The following is an 18,936-nucleotide window of genomic DNA, read 5'->3' on the forward strand; positions in this document are numbered from 1 at the left end:
AATACAGTATTCTTGAACTCCGTACCATTATCACTCCGAATACGTCTCACCTTGTGTTTGTACAGTGATTCAATCTTTGTGATTAGATTTTGCACAAGAACTGGTGTCTGATTTTTAGAACTCATATATAACACCCACGAGTATCGTGAATAGTCATCAGTAACAACTAGACAATATCAATCTCCATTGATACTTGCACGATTCACAGGACCGAACAAATCCATATGAATTCATTCCAAAGGAGTATCAATGGAGTTAATTAACTTATACGTGTGTGACTTCTTCTTATGTTTGCCCTTTTTGCATGCAACACAGTGATCGGTCAGCTTGAAATATTTCCGATAAACCCCATCCACCAAATCATTTGCCATAAGATAATTCATCTTTCTGAGATGAATGTGACCCATACATCTATGCCACATAATCGAGTCTTTCTCAGTTTCTTTTGAGAAAAAACACGTTTCAACAGAAGTTGATACCTTAGTACTCATATTGAGAACATGAATATCATTTGACCAAGGAGACCTCATAACCACAATGTCTTCGGGAATAACAAAACCCGGTTTGATTAGGATGCACACCTTTTCATTAATTACAGTGGTATACTTTTTATCCCAAATTTGAGAAACACTCAGCAGATTGCGATCCACTTTATCACAATAATTAACTTTTTCGAATGTAATGCTACCATTCGATTCTTCTCCCTCTGTTGTAATCATTCCTCCCGAATTACCTGCAAAAGCTACATAACCCCCTTTAATATTCTTGACATTTGTTAGAAGGTTGATGTTGCTGGTAATATGACGAGAGCATCCACTATCCATAATCCAGTTTTCACCATATATAGTCTTGGATAAACTCTGCACATATAGGTAAGATGATTAATTCAAAAAGGCAGCACATGCCTCAGTCTTGGGCACATTTTTAGTTTCACTTGAAGAGTTAATTTTGACTGAATCCAAATGCCATTTAGCTGCTTGTGAATAAGTCACATGCCATTTTGTATTTCATCTCAAATATGCAACTTGAACTACATTTGTGCTCACATTTTTACAAATTGGTTCCGTATGAACAAATTTGGGTTTTAAAATAACATTGCTTTCATCAACATGGATCACCTTGCGTGAATTAACATAGGAAAACATGATGTGTGTTTCATCATCACAAGACATAGGTCTTTTCAGAATTTCCTTAATCCAAGGAACGGGTTTGGCTTTTTTCCTTGAAAAATGGATGAAGATTCTGTGATTTCTTCATTCCACAGTTTCATACAACATGACCTTATTTACAACATAAAAAACATGTTCTCATGTCAACAAACTCATGTTGTGGTTTAGCAGAAACTGGTGCAAGAGAAGATTGATGAAAAACACCAGAAACATGCCCTTTGTTCAAATCATCAGACGTAACAGATTTCTTTTGCATGTAAAAATCGAGATTTGAATAATTAGAAAAACTCTGTAAAGCGTCAGTTCCAGTTGAATTAACGAATTGAACTTTCTTGGCAGTTTTAATAATTGTTTGGATTTAACCAAAGGACCTGTTGTGTTAATGCTTTGGAATTAACAAATGCATGTTCAAGATCTTGTATCCTTAAAGTTTCATTTTAAAAGACGCTTTCTATAAATTCAGGTTTGATAAGATTAAGCGGAATGTCTTTCTCAGTAAACACTTTGCTAATACCTTTAACTTAATGTTAGTGAACGGTTTTATGACTATGGATTTGCAGCAAAGTATTCAAGATTAAAGTATTCAATAGTTACGGAAAAGGGGGTGTCTGTTACAGCACGGTTTTGTGACTGGTGATTCGCAGTTAAAGTATTCGATAACTACGGAAAAGGGGTTGTCTGTTAGTGCACGGTTTTGGTGTCCGTAGCGATCGAATAAGTTATCAATAGTCTAGGTTGTTTATTTAATGTAAAATGGCCCATTCTCTATGGATTGTATAGCGAATGGGATCCATTCGTTAGTTAACTAGACTAGTTCGTTAAAGTATAAGCCCATTCGTTATGGAAGCATAACGAATAAGGGCTTGTTCGTTAAGTTATTACCATTCGTTATGGAATTATAACGAATGGAGTCTAATTCGTTATGAAGATATAACGAATTAGGCCTAACTTAAAGAGTTAGAGCATATTGCCTATAAATAGACTAATTCATGCTCATTTGTAAGGGGATCACACATATGAGAGATGTGAGAGATCCTAGATCTAAGTTATTATCCTCTCTATAAGTTATTATGTATTCATCCATATGTATCAATAAAGTATGTATTTATAGTATTAATCGTTCTTGTGTTTATCGATGTATCGACATGGCTAGATCCATTGGAAGGGTTCAATAATTGGTATCAGAGCCCTCCAATGGATCTAGCCGTGTCGATACATCGATAAAGCGAATCCCATAAAACTTATGATTTTTCTATGAAGCGAATCCCATCGTTTATCTCCAACTTGTACAAGGAAACCTCTTGGTTTAATCCTTTTCCGGTCTTAATTTGACCTTTTTGAATTCTTTTTCTAATCTTTTTTTTTTTTTGCGGTGGTGGACCTGGTGATGGCTGGTCTTGATGTAGTAGGAGCAGAGGAGTGATCGATGATGATTTGGTGATATGTTTTTTAATATATTATAAATCATATATTATGTTTTGTTGTTTAATTTAATTTTAACGTGTGTGGGCTTTTAACTAACATGCAGATTCTTAAAATATTTGAAGGGTAACCTAGTTTTCGTTTAGGGATAACCCGATATATAAAACAATTAAATTAAAAAATGTTTTACACTATGGAATGGAAGTTGAGGGCTAACCTAGTCTACCCCTACCTATTACCAACGTCCGCCGGTGAGTACTTGTTCTAATTAGTTATTGAAAATCATCAAGTGAGAGCCTAACTATAAAGCACATTTTATGCATGTTTTGTCTAAAAAAATTAAAGTTTTGAAAAAATGATCCCAATGAACTTTATCGTTCTCATAACTCACACTGTTGATTAAGTTTATGGTATCTTAGTAGTAATCCTATGCTATAAGCATATTTTCATAGATGTGATCACTCTTCAGGAATTAAACATGGTCGTGACTACTTTGTAGTTCCTAAAATAAATATCTATTGTGTTATTATCATGCCCCCTATTACTAGCATGAAGGGAAGCACACCTATGAAAGGTATGAATACTCAATCACCCAAGTTCCATTTTTGATGATTGTTCAACGTGATTGTGACTAGATATTAACGACCCTCATGCGACCTTCGAAATCTTACAAACAAAGTAGTTGCGATAAGGAAAACGGCTTTGTTTAAAACAACGTGATTTTCGTATAGCTTTTTAACATGAGTTATATTTTATTCCTCGCTTTATATATACATTAGTATAACCTTTGATCATCTACGCGAGGGGCTCACGATTTTGCCATCTCAGCGGTGCTTAGCCATTGCCCCTTGAACTTCGCCGCCTCTCTCTCCCCTCTCCCATGAAATGAAACCTTTCTATATCCCTTCCCTCTCACATCTCCACTCACATAAAATTTGCACCTTTCTAAGTCCTCTCCTCTCATATAAAAGGATTGTACTTACCCCTGAACAATTCGTGAACAAGGACCAAGCCATCACCATGTCTCTTCCATTGATTATAACAACCTGGTTTGGTAGAGTTTTTGGATGATAGGTTTGACTCTTCTATACATATTACGATTTACATCTAAATTTTGTTAACAATATACATGTAAGGTTATAAAGGATTTTAAAAAAGCCACATGCAACTAAATTAGCGTGACACCGATTATTACAACCTAATTTAGTGACCCCTCTCACACATTAATGCATAATTATATTTAATTATCACCATGATTAGAATAAATCTTACGGATATGATGTTTCCTTAAACATGCTTTTGTTAGAACATTAATTACTCTTAAACCACCAACAACACGCGGCTCTAAAACCGTTCCTAGTCACCGTTGCCCACTTTATCAGGGCTTTTTCGTTTCATGTCCAAAACAACCTATAGAAATGCCATTGCACGCCTCTCTCTTCCCCCTTCTCGTAGAAGCCCCTCTCGGGAGGGGGTTCTTTCACAAAACTGCCGCTCCTCCTTGGCAGTTCCACATGAACTTAAAACAACCAAAATAAATTATTATGGATATGAATTTTATAACTTTAAATTGAAAGAACTACAAAAAATTCCTAGAAAAATAATGTTACATGACTTAGCTCTTTATGTATTTAATGAGCGTTTACAATCAATTAGTGGCATTTCAAGATTTCAAAAAAATAAGCTTACACCTACTTTTCTTTTTAACCGGTAAAAGCTTCACTTGATTGCCATGAAGCTACCGAAGCAAAATCACACAAAACCACCACACGAACCATATCTTCATACAAAGTGTACGCCCGACCTGACCCAACTCTCATGTGACCATGTCTTCAAATTTTGAAGTGCAAACAAAAGTGGCGTACTTAAGCTCGATTTGAAGGCCAATCGAACAGTTTTTGGTCTTCCTCCAGCCTGAAGATCGGCCGACCTATAGTGGTCAACCAAAGGGTTTTATTACCGCCCCGGTCTTCGGTTTTTTATTTCTATTTACACGGTCTCCATCTATTTTGCTTCGGTCCATGACCCATAAACACAACGAAAAGACTTTAGTTGCAAATTAAAACCACCTTTGCCCATGAACATAACATCTATTCCATAGTCTGGGTGGTTCATTCATTTTCGACCTACAATTTGAGGGTGATAAATCATGCTCAAGTTCCCCTGGTGCCCGATTTTCATGATCACATATATTATAGACTAAGATACGCCATGTCTCATAACCACCTCATTTATATAAAACTTTTCCCAACTTTTCATGGATAAATTCTTAAACTCACCGAAAAGTGTAAAGGGCCACATGGATGAATTATAATCTAGACGTGAGACGACCCGGTATTTTAGGTTTCATCATAAACTAAACGCGCAATATAAAATGATGAGAAAAAAACACCTACAAAGAACACCGGATACCTTCAAACAACATAAGAATGACATAAAACACCAACAATAATATGATCGAGTGGATAGTAACATTACATTAACTACAATTTTGAGAATCTTTTTCGTTGAATGAAAATAGTCATAAATTAAAAATAAAAGGGAAAAGTCAACGTTTATACATATGCAATAACTTAACGCATCAAACAAACCTCCCTCATAGTGGAATATTATTCAGATTGCCCGCGATTTTATTATGTCAAAGCTCATCTCACTAGGGTCTGTAGCTTGCAATTCCACTTGGATCCCGTCAAGTTCTCTCTTGAATCGATCCTTGGAGCTTGCATACACCATCTTCATTCTCACTTTAGATGTATCTGGTGACCTGTTTTATTAGAATATTCCTATATATATTATTTAATCTTCGATCAAGAATTATGCATATATGAAATGTTTTAAGCATGATAAAGCAAGATTAATGAGGTGGCATATATATCATTACCAGGCAATGAAGAAAATCTTGCTTTTCTGGCAATTTTCATCAGTGGTGAAGTCAAAATCAAATACAGCATAGCGACATTCATCAGCAGGTAGTGAGTTAGTGAAATCCTCATAGGTCTCATTAGGTCCACCAATTTTATCAAGCTTTACCTGCTGATCTTCGATTTTATAGGTAATGAATCGATAGTTCCTTTTTGATTTTAACTCCAGAAACTTCAGCTTGCATTCATCATTCACAACCATTCCAGAAGCCGCGTTCGCCTGGCAAAATTCATCATGTAATCCTTAATTTGATTATCCAGTTAAGCAATCGTATAGGTTATCTTGCAAATTCTTATAAACCTACTGACACAATTGTGACAATAAACAAAAATGATTGTGAAATCCACCATGTAATTAACATCGGGCAAGAAGAAACATAATATCACGTCATGATCAACAAAAATAACAGGAAAACTTATGCTATTTGTGATTATAGAAACTAGATTCCTCTAGAAAGAAGGATTGAAAAAAAAAAAGAGAAACCAATGTTGAAATGTGCATGAATGTCGGTTTCTGAGTCCGAATGATTATTTACGATCAATGTGGTCATTGTTTAGGCTATCGTGAATGATGAACATACCAACTCTATATATGAAAAAATCATTATCCATAGCATATGACAAAATATTAACACATTAAAGAAGAAAACAAATGTAATAATGAAATTATTAAGATCGAGGGAAAGATGCGTACCATGATTGCTTGATTAATTGTATGAATTTGTTAAGAACAATTTTACAAAAAGAAGGAAGATTGGGGGAGAGATCCTTGAAAACTAATATTTGTTGTAGAAGGAAAACAAGAGATTATAAAGGAGGAGAAATTGTCTTTCAGCCTCTTGTGCATCACCTTCCAATTTTCTTATTTTTCATTTTATTTATTTTTATTTTGCTACATAATAATTATTTCCTAATGTACACCAAATTTGTATTTTCCTTCGCTTAAAATATGAGGATTTCCATAAATTGATGCTATTACTTTTTTTTGTTAAATACAAGTTATTTGTTTGTTAACTACATAAATTAAAACTTAGTTAGAAAAATACTAATATTAATGTTGGGTATTATACTTTAGACCGACGCATCGAATCGTTACTCATCTATAATGAGAAATTAAAAAAGACAACAAGATATTATAATGAGTAACTGAAGCATTTGTCGGGTGAAATATTATATTATATTTTATTCCTTTGGTATTATCCAAGTGGCGGTGGAGTGAAGACCATGGCACAAGACTAGTACAAATAGATGATTTAGGTCATTTATTTAGGTCATGTGTGTATTGTGAGATTTTTCATTGTGTTGAGAGTTTGCCAGCGGGGAAAAGCTCTCCCCGGGTGGCCGTTCCTTTATGATTATGTATATATGAATGTATGAATGAGTGTTCTTGATGTGAATCATTCGGTTAATGAAATCATACTTCTACATCTATCTTTTGTGTTTTGATTACAATTGTTCATCCTATTATTGATTGTTAATCAAATCGAACTCTCCACATCCGTCCATTATTATCGTTCAAGAGTGAATACATGTTATAAATCCATCCTGAACCAAGCTCGTTTATCACCGTTCGACACGCTTCCGCATCGAGGCTCGGTTCTCACAATTGGTATCAGAGCGGGTTACCGTATAGTTCAGACTAGCCGCTGAACTAGATTCAATTCTCTCTTGAATCCGCCATGGACGTTAAACTTGAAGTTCGTTGAAGTTTTTGTGGGTTTTTGCATGGATTTGGATGAACTTTTATGATTGAAGGATGATATATGTTAATTGATGTTTGGGTCGCTGATTATTTCAGAGATTCAACATCAATTTCATGCTTATGTATTCAGTTTTGTCCAGAATTCCAATATTCGGTTCGTTTTTGTTTGATGCTTTGAATCTGAGTATTTGATGAAATGGATGGTAGATTGATGATAGACAGTTGATTTGGAAATGATTTGCATCAATTTTATTGCTCAATTTCGTGTAATCCGTGTTTATTTACTGATTTGAGAATTTAGGGTTCTTATGTTCAAATTTGGGGAAAAGTCTAAATCAGATGATTATGATCTAATGATGACTGTTTGGCGAATTTGTGAAGATAGAGATATGTTTTCGTGTTCAAGCATTCATTAGAATAAATGAGATAAGTGTTCGGACTGTTAGTGATTTTTCACATGGCTATTTACGATCAGATTAAAGGATTCAAAGCAGATGTTGTTCCATGTGTTCGTCAGTAGCTTGATATGTTGCTGAGTTAACTCAGCTACTGAATTTCAATAATGTTGAGTTTGTTGGAGCTGACTTTTAATAGGTTGCTGATATGTTTGTAAACTCAGGTGCTGAGTTTGAATAATGGTGAGTTTGTTGCAGTAGCCGATGTGAAATTAACCATGAGCATATTTTAAAATAGATGTTGATATTGTTTTTAAACAGATAATAAGATTGCAGATCGGTATCTTTATTGCTGAAATAATATGATTATGATGTTGATCATGCTGTTCATGGGAAGTTGCTGAATTATTTGTGTCAGTTGGCTGCTAATATTACTGATTAGTCATGACCAAATTATATTCCATATATTAACGAACAGTTGTTGCAAGTCTCAGAAAGGTTGTTGCTGATGTTAACGAACATGGGCGGAATATTGTTGTTGCAGGTCTTTCTCGAGTACTTATTCAATTGGTTGGTGCTGATATATTCTTGGTACCTGAATAGATGTTTCGATGATGATAATATTAATTATTCGAATTATATTATTATTTGTTCGAGATTATCACAATTTGCTGCAGAAATTATATTAATTCACCAACAAATAGTTGACGAGTAATTGCTGCAAAATCGAACATTTGTTTGCTAATGTGAACTATTCACAAGCAAATTAAATTGACCATGAGCAGATTGGTATTCAAGACTATTCACAAGTAGATGAAGGCTGCTGTTGCTGCACTATTATAATTTGCTGTTATGAGGTTACTAAAAAATAGTTTGCAGCTGCTGTTTATTATTCACGAGTACATAAATGTTGTAGTTGTAGCAATGGGGAGAAAGATAATACATAATTCAGCAAGGGTATTATGGTCCCGGACACCTAGTTGTTGTTAGTTGTTGATATGTTTGCTGCAAAAACATAATGGGTTGCTTTGAAATTACTTTTGTTGCTATTTCAGATACCTTGTTGGGGGTGTTAGAGTCATTTTGAAGCTGAAACGAGTTTAATGTGCAGCAAAGTTAAGTATTGATTATCCGAGCACATCTCATGAAGCCCCGAACACTTAAGTTTTGTTTCGAGCACAAAGTTTTCTAGCCCCAAGCACAGGGATAAAAATTTTAAGGCTTCGAGCACATAAAATTGGACTTGAGCATATCATGTCTACTCGAGCACATAATCTTTATCTCGAGCACATGTGTAAATTCTCGAGCATTTCTTGTGAAGGTTTTTTTAAAGAAAAATGTTAAGGCATATTCATGAGCATGTCCTTTGCTCGAGAGAATTTCCTTTGCTCGAGAGCATGTATTGTTGACTTTCAAAAGTCAAACGGGCCAAGATGAACAAAATGATGCATACTTGCTTATCCGTTGACTTTTTGACCATGTGTTCTTAATGAGAAATGTTTGCCCAAGAATGAGTGAGCGTTTTGTAGTGTGATGTGCGAAACGCGGTCTATTAAAACCTAACCTAACCTAGACACTCTAGTTTTAAATTTATAAACCTAGACTCTCCTAATGCTAGACCACTAGACAGGCAAGTGTACTTATCAACTGTAATAAAGCCTAATGAAGTCCGGATATCGAACCCAAAGGAAACTAGCGACACCTAAACTAGACTCTGACTAATAACTTAAATAAATTGATTTAATTGATTTTTATGTTTTTTTTATTATTAAATATAAGCTAAATAATACTTAGTCTAAAACTAGACACGGACAAATAAGGGTGGAACTCAAATAGGGTGAAACAACTACCCAGGTAAGGAATCCTACTAGTCAACTCGTAAACTCTGGGAATTGAATTTATTATCAGTAACCGGGTTCTAAGAATATGAAACTTAAGGAATAACTAAAGTAAGCTAGATCACCTCCCGGTCTCACCAACAATACCTAAGAACCCTAAATATCATGTAAGCTCAACGGTTTAATGGTTCGGATCACCTCCCGGTCTCACCTTACCTAAATATGCTAAGGTACCCAAAGATTAAATCACCTCCTGGTCTCACTAATCACAAAATACCCTAAGGCGTAAAGAGGTATTCTATTGAATTCGGTTATAATTAGGATATGTAAGAATCTAAGGGAATCTAGGGTAACTCACTCACGTGCAAACACTACCAAGCTGTCACTTACGAACGAAAGCAGCAATCTATAAGAAAATAGTCTCCCTACACTTGAATCAAACCATGTATCATCAATCATCCAATAGCATCTCTGAAGCAACCTAAAAGCAAACCAACAAACAGCCAGCACAAGCAAGCAAGAAAAACCCAAAACAAAAACAAAAATAAAACAAAAACATTCTACCGGTTGCCTCCCGGGAAGCGCTAAGTTTACAGAAGAGTCTTCAGCCAGACTCGCTTCCGAAATCTCAATAAGGAGGCCTTTCTTTTATCCAACCTCGGTCTAACCCGTTTAATTCCACCCGTCCAACATATTTAAACAAATAGCACATAGTGAAACTAAAAAAACATTTTAAAACAATCAAACGGGTCGGACCACCAATACTTAAACTTACCCGGACCAAACGTAATACGTGACATATAATGAGGAAAATGGTTATTCTTGCATTTTAGTGTTGTCCTATAACTCTTAATGTACCATTATTGAACCCTCAAAATGTGTTGACCCAAGCACTTTCGCTCCCTCTTCTGCGGCTTTGACGTTTTCGGTTGCGATCCACTATCTAGCTCATCCACAGTCATGCTAACCTTCATATGATGTGGCGACTCAACTACCACCATATTCTGATCCTCCTCCATTGCCACTTCCACTTCTTTTTCGTTTGGTACACACTTGATCTCCATTGTTGGCTTCCCCATGATCAGTGTTTCTAAATAGATAAGAACGCCAACTGGGTCAAATTCTTCATGTTCTTCAAAAACTGGTAAACCCACTAACTCATCACCAAACTCATCCTCCCAAGATGGTGCATGCTCCTCTTCTTCGTCATCTTCCATCTGGTCAAGTGGCTCCTCAACGGCATCTTCACTCAGATCTGTGTAATCAGGTAGCTCCAACTCGATCTCTTCTATCACGCCCTCATCTCCATTGTTGGCTTCCCCATGATCAGTGTTTCTAAATAGATAAGAACGCCTAAGAACGCCAACAGGGTCAAATTCTTCATGTTCTTCAAAAAATGGTAAACCCACTAACTCATCACCAAAATCATCCTCCCAAGATGGTGCATGCTCCTCTTCTTCGTCATCTTCCATCTGGTCAAGTGGCTCCTCAATGGCATCTTCACTCAGATCTGTGTAATCAGGTAGCTCCAACTCCATCTCTTCTATCACGCCCTCATCATCATTATTCCAGAATTCATCATCTGTTTCATAGAAGGCTTCCTGCTCCTTGTTAGAAAAACTCTCATTTTGAATTCTAGCACTTATCTTGTCTAACCTAGCTTCGAGTTCCTCTATCTTACGGAGTCTTTCTCTTTCGATCAACTTATCAAGCCTGACTTCCAATACCTTAATCTTTTGGAATATTTCACGTTCCTATTGTTCGGCTCTTTCCAACATAATCTCTTTCCAACATCTTTGATATAAAATACTCCTAAACTGACTCGATCTATTTAACATCTTAACTAGACTCGATAAAATAAAACACAAACTAAATTATCCTAAACACGACTAGACATGCTTAATCTAAGACACTGACTCATAAGACACACCACAAGTCAAGACACTAAAAGACCAATTAATCAATTAAGTTCAATCAAAGCTAGTTTCGCTATCGCCTAAGTATCCCTGGCAATGGATCCAAAAACTTGATGTGCAAAAACGGTATATTAAAAACTTAACCTAACCTAGACACTCTAGTATAAATCTAGACTCTCCTAATGCTAGACCACTAGACAGGCAAGTGTACCTATCGACTGTAGTAAAGCCTAATGAAGTCCGGATATCGAACCCAAAGGACACTAGCGACATCTAAACTAGACTCTGGCTAAAACTTAAATAAATAGATTTAATTGATTTTTTTTTCTTTTTTAATTATTGACTATAAACTAATAATACTAAACTAATTAAAAATTAAACTAAAAACGAAACTTTATATAAATTGGGTTTTACTAATATGCGAGAAAAGACTACCTAGGTAATGGAATCCTACTAGTTAAATTAATAGTTAATGAACTTGACTTGGTTGAAAAAACAATATCTTAAAAATATGACACTAAAGACCACTAAAGTACGCTAGATCGCCTCCCAGCCTCACCAACAACACCATAGAACTCTAATGACATGTGAAGCTTAATTTTTAAAGGGTTGGATTACCTCCCGGTCTCACCTTATCTAATAATACTATGGTACCCCAAAATCCAAATCACCTCCCGGTCTCTTCGAATACACTATATATTAATATAAGGGGGTATTAATAATTAATTTGAACACTAATTGTATCACAATAATCTAAGGGACCTATGATAACTCACTCCCATGCAATTATTACCCAAACCCGCAAAAGACAAAGATGACACAACACTAAATTGCCTCCCGGCCTCTCTAGCGAAAGAACAATAAAATCCAATCCTCTTTCAATAATTATTCCTACGATTATTTCCACCATAAATTGCAAACAATTTGAAAACAAAAAGTAGACAAACTAATCATGCGTCTAACAATCACCAAAAACTTTTTAACACAAGTGGAATTATTATTAAAATAATAAACTAGATTCAATTACTCAACAATACCATGACCAAACCAATTAAAAACTTTTACCATAACATCAAATCAACCAACATCAAAAAATAGTTCATCAAACCATTAATATAACATAGTATTCAACCAAAACCTAGCAGTATAATGAACAAAACAAACATAAAATATTTATTACGGTTCATCGAATATATATATATATATATAGATAAGCTACTAGCCTGGTAGGTTAAATTAATTGAGCAGCCTGCTAGCTTCTTTTTCCATTCAAAGCCGTGGAATTTTTGAGCAGCCAAGAAGCTTGGTTATCTTTCTTTGTTTTCTGCTTTCAAATTACAACCAAAAGGGGCGGTCTCTGTCACCTGCCGTCCCACACTCCTAGCTCCAATTAATTGTTGAAACCCTCCTTTTTGAATAATTAATGAAACCAGTTAAAAGCCCATTATGCTAACTGTCTCATGTTTCTTTTAGTTTCTCCTATTCGGCAAGATTAAAAGAAAATATATAATTATACCATAAATAAAAAAAAATCGATTAAATAAACTTTGCTCATCTGTGAAACGTAATACTAATAATTAGCCCCATGCATGCATGTAATTCTTTTATTCATGTTATATATATGAAGTGTGTATTATAATTATTATTCAATAACTTACGAACTCAATAGATATAGTGTCATGTGGAGAATTAGTTCTTAAGAAAATCGACAATGACATTATATAAATCACATATGGGGTTTCAGTCATCGAACCTTTTGGTTTTTAAATAATAACTAGGTTTTATTACCCGTGCGTTGCGCGGGTTTGAGTCTAGCTTTTATATCCCGCGCATTATGCGGGTTTGTGATTACAATAAAGTTGGCCACAACTTCTAGATAGGGTAATGCCAAACATAATTTGACTAAGAACGTAAATTGCAAAGGTAATATTGAATCTCTTACTTGATATTCTTACATATAGCATTTTGTTACAAAAAAAATTGATTTGACAACCTAACTTTACAAAACAACAAACTGACTTTGGCTTCAATTTGCTATACAACCTGCAACCTATTTCTTATAGTGCAACTTGCAACCCCTCATCAACATAAACTCAACCATCCATCTGAAGGTCAAATCTTGAATTTTTTTCATGTGAAATCGTGTAAGCTACTGCTTATGCCCAATATTTTTAATTATGTTACAATTAACACGGATTAAAACCTTAATGGCCCGTTATTAACCAAAAACCATCTACCATAATTCCCAAAAATACCCTTATTAGGCCACCAAATTTCACCACCTAAAAAAAGCTCAAAATGTAAATAATGAAGCATCATCATAGCCTAAAAGCAACGTAAAGCACCAACCTGTATAGGCTCAGATACACCATTCAAATACACCATTCCTCACTGCCATTGTGAACAAAGTACGGCTCAGCGTCGTCACGGCGGCAACCGAGGTTGCCATGCCAAGTGGCTGACCACCTTCATCGCCGACTAAAAAGAAATAAGGAAACCAAATCGTGCTACGCCACGATCAGAGATCACAATGTTATTCACAAACAAACTCAAAACTGAATTGTTGACTTATAAAAGTCAAACCTTCCCCAATACATGAAGTCTCCAACAGTCTATGACACATTTAACATGGGTAAAATTTGAGTCATTGACTCACTCATATCCAGTTCCAAATATTTCCCATGTTTCCAAACACCTCTAGAACGTCAACAATCATAAGAACAATGTAGTGATATACAATGATGTTGAATGTAAACAATTTTCACAACTACAATACTTAACTCATTCCACTACAGCACATTAGTATACAGTTGATTCATTTGCTACTGCCCATTAGTATACATTAGTAGTCCACAATCATTAACTCACTCCGCCATAGAAAAAACAACTGAACCACATACAGGTGAAACAACAAACTCATAACTCCAGCTGTTTTATCCAACGAACTTCACATTAACGCGTGGAGCATCCCATATGAATGGAAATTTCACCAACTTAAGAAGCCAGAAGTACAACATTTATAAGCTCAAACTCAGATACATATCATCACCGTCTTACTGTCGCCACCTAGGATGCCAAAACTGATCCCGACAACAGTCGCAATCTAACAGACATCCGACAACATTACCCTCTTAGTTCTGCCATAACCATATACAACCAAAAGTTGCCAGGGACTCTGCCACCGCCACCGCATACAGAGTAGAGTTCCAGAATGGAACGTGACAACAGTCACAACATCCTGTCGCCTAGAGTTGACAAAATCAAACTCGGCAACAGAAGAATCGAAGCCATAATAACCAAAATTAGAGTCACAAAAGTGGCATAACACCACCATCTTACTTTCGGAACCCAAAACAGACTAACTGGAGCCTTAAAAGACGTGTAATCGTAGCCACAAAAGTGGCACAACATCACCGTCATACTTACGCCACCACGAAGAACAACTGGTTGTCTCTCTCTCAAACAATGGAGAGGAAGCTATCGATAAAAATAAACAACCAATCACATAAAATTCATGCCTCAAAGTGAAGAAATTGGTTAAATAAATAAAATCCCTTAATTTTGCCACAACCATAGACAACCAAAAGTTGCCGATCTCCACCACGCCGTCGCATAGGTTCCAAAATGTAACCTGACAACCACAAATCGGAGATGTACGGGGTCAAAAACGTGGTCCATCATATTTCTGCCACCATGACACACCGCCGCTATAAACCGACCAGTGAAATAGAAAAACCTTACCGTAAGTCTGTCGCCCAAAGCCTACAACTACATAACGGCAACTGGAAAATATGAGGAGAGAAGAGAGAGAGGTAGTATGATGCAGTATTGAGATTTGAGAGTGATGATGAAACAAACGATTGCTGTACAAGAAGGTGCAGTAAGACACATGTTAAAGATAGTAGATACGTGGAAGTTAAAGAGCATAAACATAGAAGTACAACAGAACTTGCATGAGGTACAAACAGTAATGCTTAGGAAAGTTGTAAATTAATATATATATATATAAATACTTAATTTTGGTATGTTGTCTCTTCAACTCTTTTAAAACCAATATGAACCAATTAGACGAATTTTCATTAAAAACAACTTTAAAGCCACTAAAAAATGTGAGAAATAGTTTTAATATTTATATATAATTTAGTTCATATCATAGTGACTTTTTCTGATCAACTCAATTGTTGACCGTGTCAGGTCAACGAGAGGTATTTTGGTCATTTTTGAAGATTTTTGAGCAAAAATTTGACAAAAATCACGAAAATTTCACAACTTCAACAAAGTGCTAACAAGAACAAGATGGTTGATTTATCCGGATCATTTCAAGAGTTGACCATGTCAAATGCCAACTATCAACCACAAAAGGTAATTTATTTAGTTTGTTTATTTCGAATTTTATCAACAATACTTGATAGGAATGGTCAAGAATGTTTGAATTGAAGATGTTCACCCGCACTTGATTTAAAGACATTCGTTTAGGACATTGCAATAAAATTGGGGGAGAAAAATTATATGGAATTTCATTGCTACTTTTGGTCGAATTAAGTGAAATACTCACTTTGGAGAAAATTTTGAGTTTATTTCCTTTTGCGGTTTCGGATTAACTCGTAGTTGATCATTGAAGCTTGAATGCTCGATCTTATGCCTATACAACTATATCCAAAAGAGATAAAGAGAACATGATTTGTAATGAAAAATGGAAGACGCTTATTGTGAGGGGGGGATAATTTCTATGAAAGGCATCAGGTTATGAGGTGATCGTGAAAGTGAGTCGATGGCATCGGTCCAAGGGGGAGATTGTTGGGTATTATATTTTAGACCGACGCATCGAATCGTTACTCATTTATAACGAGTAATTGAAGCATTTGTCGGGTGAAATATTATATTATATTTTATTCCTTTGGCTTATCAAAGTGGCGGTGGAGTGAAGACCAAGGCACAAGACTAATATAAATAGACGATTTGTGTCATTTCTTTAGGTCATGTGTGCATTGTGAGATTTTTCATTGTGTTGAGAGTTTGCCCCCTGGGAAGAGCTCTCCCCGGGTGGCCGTTCCTTTATGATTATATATGTATGAATGTATGTATGAGTGTTCTTTATGCGAATCATTCGGTTAATGAAATCATACTTCTACATCTATCTTTTGTGTTTTGATTACAATTGTTCATCCTATTATTGATTGTTAATCCAATCGAACCCTCCACATCCGTCCATTATTATCTTTCAAGAGTGAATACATGTTATAAATCGATCCTGAACCGAGCTCGTTTATCACCGTTCGACACGCTTTCGCACCGGGGCTCGGTTCTCACAATTAACACACTGGAAATCTTACATTAAGCAACATATATTGCACTTGGTCACATGCTAAGCTAATATCATCATAACTTTAGTTGGGCAATATTCAATTCTAGGCCAATATTTATCTAAATCAAATAGTCCAGCCAATGACATTGTTTAAAAGAATTCTAAAACGAGTTAGTTGTTTGCCAGTGAGTTCTAACATTTCAAGCATTACACTTTATTTTTTAAAACTTAAATGTTAAAACCTTTTTCTAGTAGCCTTTTGGGATAGACAAATAATCAAAAGATGAAGTGGGACGGCAGAGAGGCTTCGTCACTTTGATTTGGAGTTGAGGTGGAATATTAATGATGTGGCAAAGAGCGAGAGCAGATGTTAGCAATACAGACATGGACGTAGAAACTCAACTAATTGTCATGCAAACGAGCTCACTTTTTAGTTGGATCACCATGCCCAATCCTTGAACATTTCAAATTGGGCCAGCCCATAATCACTTGTAACATGTTTTATATATCTAGTATGCTATTTAATTTATGTTGTTTTGGTGACTTCCTATCAGTTAGCCTACGTGCAAAACTACTTTTGAGTATTATTTCGTTTCAATGCAATGGAACATGGAATGCAAGTGATGGCAGCTGGATTTTCCATAAATTTGGTTTACTTTGTAAACTCTTGTCCATTGCTTGTTCTTACAGTGGCTCATTAGAATTGTGAACTTTGAATCTCCTATTATTCAGTTGTGGTGTGACAATATCATGTTAATATTGGAGTTGCCCTAAGATTTGTATATGTGTTGTGATTGTTTCACGTCCAAGTCATTGTCTCTTTATTAGAAGATCATGGAGTTGTAATCAGGTTAATACTCGTTTATTAAACAACTGGTATCAACGCTTTGGCTCAATTTGATTCATTAACCCTATATTTACCCGTTAATTACAACAGTTACATGATTAAGGAGACGTGAAGTACCAAGACGTGAAGTACCACTAAATTTAAGAAATTAGTTGATAATTTGGACGTTGAGAAGCAGCAGATGGCCGAACAAATGCGAATGATGAAAGAGTATATCAATGAACTAACCGTATCACGTCGTCGACCGTATGGTAAATAAACATAAGTGATCATGATACTGATGGAGAAGAGCATGATAGATATTATCGGGCGTCTACATTCATAAATCGAAATAGATCCAGAAGTTGTTTTGCAAGAGATATAAGGTAGACATATCTGAATACGACGGTTAGCTAGATCCGTATGAGTTTATTGAATGGTTAAACACAGTTGATAGGTGTTCTATTATAAACAAACCACTGAAGATAATAATGTCAAATTTGTGGCGTTTAAGCTAAGAAAGTATCCTTCACTTAGTGGGCGAATGAATGTTCAAAACGAGGAACATTGGGGAATTTAATATTCATTCATTTGGTTTTAGCTCATGAGGGTTCATTCGCTTGATTTTTTAGCATACGGACATATGTTAAGATTCTAGATCTCAATCTAACTTATGAACACAATCACAACTAATGAAACAGTAAAAAGTTGTTCTAACTCTTTATATAAATTATTATCATGTTATTTGAAATATATTTGAACTATAATTCAATTTGTATTTTAATAAAACAATTTCATATGTATGAACAGCTATGTATTAATCATAATCAAAATATGACAATCTATTGATCCCCTCAACCTTAGCTCATCATTCATTCACTGATTTTTTGGTACTGAGTAAACTTGTCATGTGAAAGTTTTGATGTGTGTAAGTGTTGATGAAGAAGAGACTCTCTTCTTCATTACCTACATGTGTAAAAAAACTGATGAGCTAAAGGTGAAAACGACATCTAACAACAAGGTAACAACTACTGATGAACAAAATACAAACTTATCTATAAAAGAATTATAGGCTAACAATTGATCTTTGCTCAAATAATTGATGTTCGTGCCATGATGTGTTTGGATCTTTTATAGTTTGTTGATCAGTTGTCGAGTATTCAGTTCTTTAATATCAACAGTTTGCAAGGTCAGATGTTTGGAGCAGCAGTTTGCCAAACGTAATGAAGAATAACGGATGTTTGAGTTATCAGTTGTTTGGTCTTTGGCCATCAGTATTTTGCTAGGTTCAACAATATCCCCTTGAACCGATGATGCCAAAACCGTTTATTCTTTTCTTCAATGTAGTATCTAGATAGTTTTCCCTTGCCTGAATCTTTGATAAATTTTGCAAACTCAACACCCAAACTATCATCCTCTTCCTGTAACAACTCGAATTTTCA

At 35.4% G+C, this 18,936-nt stretch overlaps 1 pseudogene; it reads right to left on the reverse strand.

Annotated features, from left to right (window-relative positions):
- Positions 1 to 4,980: 4,980 nt before the first annotated feature.
- LOC143602706 (actin-depolymerizing factor 7 pseudogene) lies at positions 4,981 to 10,526 on the reverse strand (annotated as a pseudogene).
- Positions 10,527 to 18,936: the final 8,410 nt, after the last annotated feature.

The sequence above is a fragment of the Bidens hawaiensis genome, unplaced genomic scaffold (assembly GCF_021521415.1).
Source record: "Bidens hawaiensis isolate Kalapana, Puna unplaced genomic scaffold, B.hawaiensis_p1.1 tig00059409_1, whole genome shotgun sequence".
NCBI lineage: Eukaryota > Viridiplantae > Streptophyta > Magnoliopsida > Asterales > Asteraceae > Bidens > Bidens hawaiensis.